The sequence below is a fragment of the Lates calcarifer genome, unplaced genomic scaffold (assembly GCF_001640805.2).
Source record: "Lates calcarifer isolate ASB-BC8 unplaced genomic scaffold, TLL_Latcal_v3 _unitig_985_quiver_1380, whole genome shotgun sequence".
Classification (NCBI taxonomy): Eukaryota; Metazoa; Chordata; class Actinopteri; family Centropomidae; genus Lates; species Lates calcarifer.
Genome location: NW_026118136.1, coordinates 590 through 9127, shown reverse-complemented (window position 1 = coordinate 9127; position 8538 = coordinate 590). Strand labels below are relative to the sequence as shown.

Below are 8538 nucleotides of genomic sequence, written 5' to 3'. Positions count from 1 at the left end.
TAAGAAGAAGCATGTGAGCCAAGTCAAAACTGATTATGCTTATCATCACACTAAACATGTTGTCAAGCAGCAGACAGAAAGGTATGAAGGTGCACTTCACCACCTACTTTGGAGAGTACGGCTTTTGCTGCTTTGCCAGGTAGAGAACATAGAGCCGCTGCTGAGGGTGCTGGACTTCCTGCTGCATATGCGTCTGCTTCCTAGCCGGCTGTCCATTTGTCTTCTGACGTCAGATTTGAAGCCGTGCAGGACCAGATTTTCATGAACAAGTCTGTCCAGTACAAAGTGATGAAGGCAACAGAAATAAATCTTTAATCATTGAGATACTCTAAAGTCACAATAAATTACTCAATGAGGTTGGATGAGCGTCGAATCAAGACTTAGGTCAACAAAACAGGTGGATTCAAAACCGTTTGGTGTTTGTTTTCGTTGGGTTTTACATCTGTATAGTTCAACAGTCTCATACATGTTTCCAGCAAGCATCAAATGTGCAGTTTAGCTTTAGAGGGTAATCTTTGACCTATGATACTATAAATTCTGTATCTCTTGTTTCCACTTGCAGCTGTCTGTGTGCAAAGTTGCCCACAGAAGTGTTTCTCATCACAAAGCGCTACGTCATTTTGAGCACAGTGGAACTGAATAATTATGGAAATAGCGAACGACAAGCGAAAGTTTAAGATTACTCAGTTTGTGGTTGAAGAAAATATTGAGAAGCTGTTCCAGATTCATGTAGTTTCAGCAGTTTGGATTATGCTTGTGGCCCTCTGTAGGCTGATATTTGTTTCTCCATCTGACAATGATCTGGTTTGAGATAAAACACGACGCATGTTAAAGTAAAGGCACTCAGGAAATACTTTAAGACCCTGTGTGTTCAAGTACAAGCGACATAGTTTGGAGAAGCTGAAAGAATTGGAAAATAGAATAAGTATCTGCTCTAACGATGGACATCGGTGACTTACTTCCACCTGGAGCTCCAGGTAAAGACCACAGAAGTTGCTCCTCATGCTCTACAGCTTCAGCCAACAGATTTAGCTTTGTATTGTTGTGCAGGTCATGACACATGACAACTATTTATTTTACCATTCTGTCAAGCTTTTACGAAGCATTGCACCTCACCTGGCTCTGCCAAGCAGCTTACTACAGTTACGCTTTCTGCCGAGTTTGATACGCAGGACCTAAAACTGCCTCAAGTCTCAGATCTGAGCCACTATGAGCCAAGTTCTGTTCTATGTTATCATGTAGTCGCTACCTTATGTCAGAGGGCACATGCCACTCCCCTGAACCTGACCTACATCTGAGGCCAGTGGCCAGAGCTGTAGATACTGATATCAGTACTGACCGAGTTTCTCATGAAGTTTTCCATCAGAGTGACTGGAGAAGAAAAACACGGAGGCCTGAATTTTTATTTTTACTTTGTTTCTATACAGAATGTGATTTTAAAAAAATTCAGTTTGATCGATTGATAATTTAAAATAAAATACAAATTTTGACGTCCATGTTGGACACTATCCACCATCAACCTTTTCACAATAGATTTGGCTGCAGACAGATCACAGTTTTTGCTCCCTAAACCAAATTTCTAGTATAGGATTGTGTTGTATGCAGAAAAGGAGAAAAGTGGGTTTCCAACAACAAGGTCCAAGGGAGGATCAAAAAAAAGATTGGTGCCATATTCTGTCCATCCATTTTAATTTAAGAATATTAACACATGACATTACTGACAAGTAGACCTTCATTTGTGGGAATTTGGTGCCATTTTTTGCTCTTATTTAACATCATTAGGTTTTAGATCAGCAACTGCTTCTGCTCAACTAAAACCCAAAAGTCCATTATGCTGGGATTCTCCTTCAGTTGCTGTTTCATAATAACAGACTCTGATTCCCTTCAATAGGAAATCAAGCTCTAAATCGGTGAGCCAGGAGCAGGCCCAGGCCACAGAGGCTATGGCGGAACCAGCCTATACCGTGCCGGCGTTCCGGCAGAGGTGAGTTTTCCCGTTGGCTGCTGTCATATGTCAGGCTATTTTAAGTGTAAGGTAATACTGAACTACAGTCTCTTATTAGCTGAGCCCAGTGAAGACAGCACATTTCTATAGCGTTGGTGATTATTTTGTGTTGTCAAGATTGGATTCAGGTGTTGCAGAGCTGATATGATTGTAGCATCTGTATCTACAATGTGTTAGATTGACAGCTGAGGTTATGGAAACACTTGGTCTCTTACTGTTGGTGCACAGCGAGAGAACCACTGATCAGATACACAATTTATTAAATCTCTGTCTTCAAGTTCAGTTTTATCCAATGTCAGGCTTGAAGAGATGAAAACCTCTTTGTGGATCAGGTAGAACATCACAATTAAATATTTATAATACATCTAACTTCTGGCATATACCCTCAGACACTCAAGTGAAGTCATCCAATCCTATTTGTTTAGTTTGCTGGTTCCAACTTTAGTGGAAGATTTAATATGATTTATGTGTCATTAGGAGTGCTGATGAGACTGAGGAATACCAGAGAGTGGCCACAAATGTAGGGAAAGGACTGGCTGTTATTCAGGAGGAGCTCCACAGGATGAGGATTGCTACTAAGGCACAAGTGGAGAGTCTTGAGATCCAGAGAGAGGTAAGGAACCAAGTGGACGATATTTGGGGTGCTGCACTTTTGTAGTGTCTTGTTGGTTGTTTTTGTTTTGTTACACAAACTGAAACTAAATGAGTTTCTCTTTAATTAGCTTACCTATTCACAGCCAACAGTGTTTATTTAGCACCCTGACATCACTGACTTAATTACAAACCAAGATCAAATCATTCAGTATTAATTACAGAACATTTTATATCACAAATATGCAGATGATACTCTACTGTACATTTCTCTTCAGGACAGCTGCTAGAAGCTTTAATAAAGTAGAACTAATCATTCTTTAAATACCTTTTAGTTTATGTCTCTGAATAGTTTTACAAATAGAAAGAAGTGTTTTCTTCCTTTTATCCTTTATCTGTATCGACAGGCCACAGTTTATTTCTAACACTTTGGTTTTCCTAGAGTGGTATAGCAGATTATGATGAGCCCTTTTGTTTATCATACATCAGCTGTAGATACAGTAAAAGATACTAATAATAATTTCTTCTAAATATGAAAGTTTCTTGCCCTGCCTCATGTAGCAGATGTAAGAGGACAGACAAATGATGCTGAAGTTGAAAGCTGGCTGCAGAGCAGACTGCTGTCCGCTGACCTCACCTCTCTAATCCTTCTGGACTGGGCAGATTGTTGATACTCAGCTGGGAAATGTTGCTGATGACAACATGTTGTATTAAAGTACTTATAATGAGTATTAACTATATTAAGTGTAGAAACAATATGTCACCGTCCTGGCCACTGTGCTGTATACATTCACTTGATGCAGTTTCCTCTCTCCAGGCTAAGGCTATGATGACCAGGAGGGTGGATTTGTTGGAGGAAATCCCCAGGATGCCGGACTTTCTGGTGGCCTTGCGGCCCCACACGGTGTGGGTGAAGACTCCTGTCAAACTGCTCTGCACTGTGCAGGGAAACCCAAGGCCCATCGTCAAATGGTCAGAATATTCACATCACGCATATACTGTAGAACCAGGAGTAACCATAAGAAACAGTGCCTCTTTTTAAAGTTGTTTTTAATTATGTGGGGAAGAAATTTAGAATTGATCCTTTGATCTCCCCAAAAAAGGTTTGTTAGCATTGTTAGCATTGTTCCTTTAATCCCTATAACATTTAGCACATCCTCCCAGCAGCCAGCACCTTGTAAATATCTGCTGCTATTTAAATACGCAACACATTTAGCTTTATTGTCTCCCTATACACAAACTTTACCAGCTGCGAGTGATAGCATGTAGGTATGAAACACCCTGAGAAGAAATGACTGACTGCTGATTGTTCACAGGTATAAAGACGGAGTGCCGGTCGACCCACTGAAGATTCCAGGAAAGTACAAGATAGAAAACAAGTATGGAGTCCACAGTTTGCTCATTTGCAGGTAAGTTACACTCTCCATCCTGAGAACAAACAGCTTTTTAGACACACACACGTCTGAAGACACAGATGTCAAATAACTAGAAATGAATAAATAATTAGCCACTATTATTTCAGTTTTACTGCCAGAAAAATAACCTTGCTACACATGCTCAGAATTTTCCTCTGTGATATTTGACCGTGTCGTTGATTTTATCACCATCTACTGGCCTAGTGTACAGAAATCTTTTGAAAAACAAGGGAGGAAATATGCATTTAGAGAAATATAGGTATTAGTATTGGTGACATTTTGAAACCATACATTTATGATTGGAACTGGATACCAGGCTAGAAGATGTTACCAAGAAAAAAAGGTTTCTAGCTTCTCCTATTGCCTTTACACTGGGACAATATTGCACACTTGGGGAAAGTTGTAGTTCACGGTTCACAGATGTTTCTCACATAATGGTGGTCTTTGGGGAAAATACTTTTAGCGCTGCGAGCAGCCGCTGTGCTAAACTGGCGTCAAAACTGCGCCCTGTATCCAGCTCTCTTAATACATCCACGTTTGAAACTGCTTTTTGCTGCTGTTTGCTTAAGATTTGTAAAACATGCAGGAATCTGTGGCACAAGAGGGAAAGCCGAAGGAAAACAGAGAAAAGACAGAGGGATTACTGGCAGGATTAGAAGGGTTTAGAGTTCATTATTGTGAAGCTAAATAATCTCCTTTGAGGCACTTGAAGCTTTTCATTTTTCAGCTCTGCGTTGATATTTGGTGTCAAAAGTTCAAAGACAGCTGGCTGGAGAGGGACACAGAGTGAGAGGAGGTGTAGATTCAGGGTTCGGGCCCGGCCTGCTGGCCTGTTCGTCATCTTCAAGACTCCTCAGCTGTTCGTGTTGAAGTGCTGACCTTTGCGTCATTCGAGCCATGAATTCCTCCACTGCTCTCTCTCTCTCTCTCTCTCTCTCTCTCTCTTTCTTTGAGGCAATGAATATCACCGGCCCTCTGTCATTACACTGCAGGGTCAGTGATGTGACGTTTTCTGTATCCAACTGAATCGAAATCAAGAATTTTCTGAAGTGCAAAAGTGAAAAGTTGTGTTAGCAAAGGAGCAGAGACTCAATTAGAGACGATGTCACCCACAGCTGAGAAAATGGATCACAGTTAAAATAGTCCTGTGCAGAGTGAAGGTCACATTTCTTCCTTCTATTCTCACCCTCAGACTCCTCTTCAGTTGCTGTCACAAGGGTAATACCTTCTTTTTCAGCACACTCCCAACCAAGTGAGGTCATTTTTTCAACAGAGGCAGTAATCAAACATTGACTTGAGGAGGTTGCCGCTTGAAGACCTTGAAGAGCTGCCGAGGTGTTGTTGAGGAAAGAAAGAGCTGAACTGCTTCATGTACCAACATTTGACTATGTTACGGTGGCAAGACTTAAAGATGGGCTTGATTTTCAGCTGGTTCTTCCCTCTCCTGCTCAGATCCTTTTCGTCTGTCAAGTTAAATGTGAATATGTCACAAATCACAATTACATAAAGTCAGGTGGGAATGTGGGGACTCCTCAGAATCCTTTTTCTCCCTCCACTTTTACCCTGACAATTTGCTTTATTCAAAGAGGTGTGTGAGCTTTTCCTCAGCCTGGGTTTTGCTTCTCAGAATATTTTATCCTGCAGACTCTTCACAGGGTTGAATATACATTTTGATTTAAAGAGGAGAATATGTAATTATAATAATCTACTAAAACAGACTCCTAAAAGACACAAATCTTGAACATATTGAATAGGTAAAGCAGTAAAAGCAAATACACAATCACCACTCGTGAATTACTTGAGGAAGTAGTAGGTGGATAAAAATATTTTTTTCTTCTCCGCTCATAAAACAACACATAATCGTTCGTTCTTTCTCTTGCTAACATGGAAGAAGTTGCTTCCTTAGATTATGATCAGAGCTTATCACATTATATTTAGTACTGATTTGATCCAACTCTTCCTTATAACTATTTATAGATTAAGGCTGCACCTTTCCGTTCAATGGAAATATTCCAGGTATCAGTTTGGGAAAGCTGGCCTGTGTAGAACTAGAGTTTCTGCTAAAATCTGACTGACATGTTGACATGTTTCCCTGCCGTCTGCTCTTGTAGGTGTGTAGCGAGGGATACTGCAGAGTACAGTGCCGTGGCGATCAACCAGCATGGTACGGCCACCAGCAAGGCCACAGTCACTGTGAAGAGTAAGCCATCCTCTTATTCTGACACCATGTCATTAAAGAAAGCTTCCACCTGTCGTGTTTCTCTCTCTCTAACCGTGAATCCTTCTCCACACAGGACCAGCAGAAGCCAGAGAGTCCTGCCAGCTCGGTTTAGGTGAGAGGAGAGGGGGAGCGGTAACTGAGAATCTAGCTGGGGCGGGAGGGGTCTTTTTTCATTTTTGGTTGGAATCAGGCCTGGACACAAACCAGTAACACATGGGATCATTTGGCTACAAATAGCAGTGCATGTGAGGGGCCTGATAAGCAGTGGAAACTATTGTGAGGAGCTGCTGTCCTTGTTTAAGACACAGTCAGTGTAGAGGAACACGTGCTGATCTGGGTTAACATCCATATGTTTTAGTATTTAGGCAGTGGAGTAATGATGATCATCATCGAGCCCAGTTTGTTTTAAAACACAACAACATCTACTGATAAAGACAAGGACCTTCCAGACACAATTCATATTGTTTTACAGAGGAACAAGACACAAAGAAGACGTTAAAAGTGCATTTAAAAGAGCATAACACCCAGATTTAAGTTATTGTCAGTACAGTTTTATCTTAGTTATCTTAGATACCTTGTTTGTTTTTGATTCTGGGATCATTTAGTAAACCTGTCCCAGATGAACTGAGGAGTCTGGATGTTTTGTAAGGTACAAATGTAGAGTTTTATAGAAAAGAAATAGGATTTTAAAATAAATCCTTTGGTGCACAGGAAGGCAGCGCGGTACTTTAAGGACTTAAAAACTGGATGAGCTGCCACTGTGTGGTAGATTTTTTACTAAGACCTGTGAAGGCACCATTACAGTACTCTAACCTGCTGAAAATGAATATAAAAATACCTCCTTTAGACAGAAATCATATCATTCTAGTTGTTTTTAAGGTGGTGGTTTGAAGTTGTTTGATGTTTTACTTCTTGTTTCCCTGCGGTCCAGTGCCTCATATGACTGAGATCCATGCCAGTAAGCTGGAGGTCCAGTCTGCTCGACCGGTTCCCCCGTCAGCTTCGGTGTGGAAGGCGGCTCCATCAGCCCTGGTTTGTACCATGGTGGTCATCCCCGACCTCCCCAAACGTGCCGCCCCTCGCCCAGTGGTACAGAGACGGTAATAATCACTCCTCCCTCTCCTTCGTTCATCTGTGGTGCTGGTGTGCGTAGCTTAGTGTTACTCACTGTTCCCTCCATCTTGTCTGCCAATAGGTAAACTGCTGAAACCCAGTAAGCTGGTGGAGATGGCGTTGGGCGGAGGCACAGCCCGTCTGACGCTGTCCCACCTGGCCAAGGACGACGAGGGCCTCTACACCCTCCTCATCTTTACTAAGGATGGCACCGCTGAGCACAGCGCCTACCTGTTTGTCTCAGGTAGGACGCAACGCTCTGCATCATGTGGCGTTTTCACATCGATAAATCATCACCATATTGATTTTAGAGATTTGTAACATTTGATTAGGTTTTGGTCTTTTAGGTCTTTTACGGTGGAAAAATATATTTAAAAGCACAAACAGGAGCGTCCACCTCATTTAATGTAAATACATCTCAGCTCCACCTGTACAGGTGTTTTTGATTTGACAGGTGATTTTACAGGTTAAATCTCAGCCCTTTACACTCACACATCAGTAGCAGACAGCATGTACAGACAGACAGTCAGAGTTCACCCAGTTCCCACCAAACCTGATCACAGAATGTGCCTCAACACGACAAAATGAGGGATCATTTTCTTTATAACTGCAGCGCCACAGCACCTGATAATTAGTGAGGGCTTCAGTCAGGATCTCTGCAGTTCCCACGATAATCAGCGTAAGATATTTGAGTTATGATACAAATTCAAGTTAAATGACACAATTACATAGATATCAAAGAGGTGCATAGGAATAGAGTCAAAAAGATTAAAATCTATTGTGCCTAAAAGAAAAAATGAGGAGGAAAATAGATAAAAGGAGGTGCAGTATATTTTATTTCCTCTAATTCTTCGCCCATGTTTCCATCAACTTAACACTGAAGAAGATTTTCTTGTCCATACCCTGAGGTGATGGAGGAATCCCAGCTTACATCCTCCTTTTCTTCGTCCCTAGATGCCGCTCCCTCTACACCTGGAGCCCTGGTGCACAATGAGCGTGAAGGCGTATGACATCAACTCGGACTACGTCCTGGTTGCCTGGAAACCCCCCAACACCGTCAACGAGGCGCCAATCATCGGATACTTTGTGGATAGGTCAGTCTGCACCCTGAAACCTCTTCAGCCCTTGGCTCATAAACGTGAATACAGTCAAATTACAGGAAATTACTAAAAGTATGATCTGGTGTCATAGTG

The 8538-nt window shown here is 41.7% G+C and overlaps 1 long non-coding RNA gene across 1 annotated transcript; it reads left to right on the top strand.

Moving 5' to 3' along the window:
• The first annotated feature begins 7298 nt into the window (after positions 1-7298).
• On the top strand, positions 7299-8326 carry LOC108880849 (uncharacterized). Its single transcript, XR_001960545.2, has 3 exons — positions 7299-7332; positions 7428-7589; positions 8300-8326. It is a non-coding gene; the product is annotated as an uncharacterized LOC108880849 (long non-coding RNA).
• Positions 8327-8538: the final 212 nt, after the last annotated feature.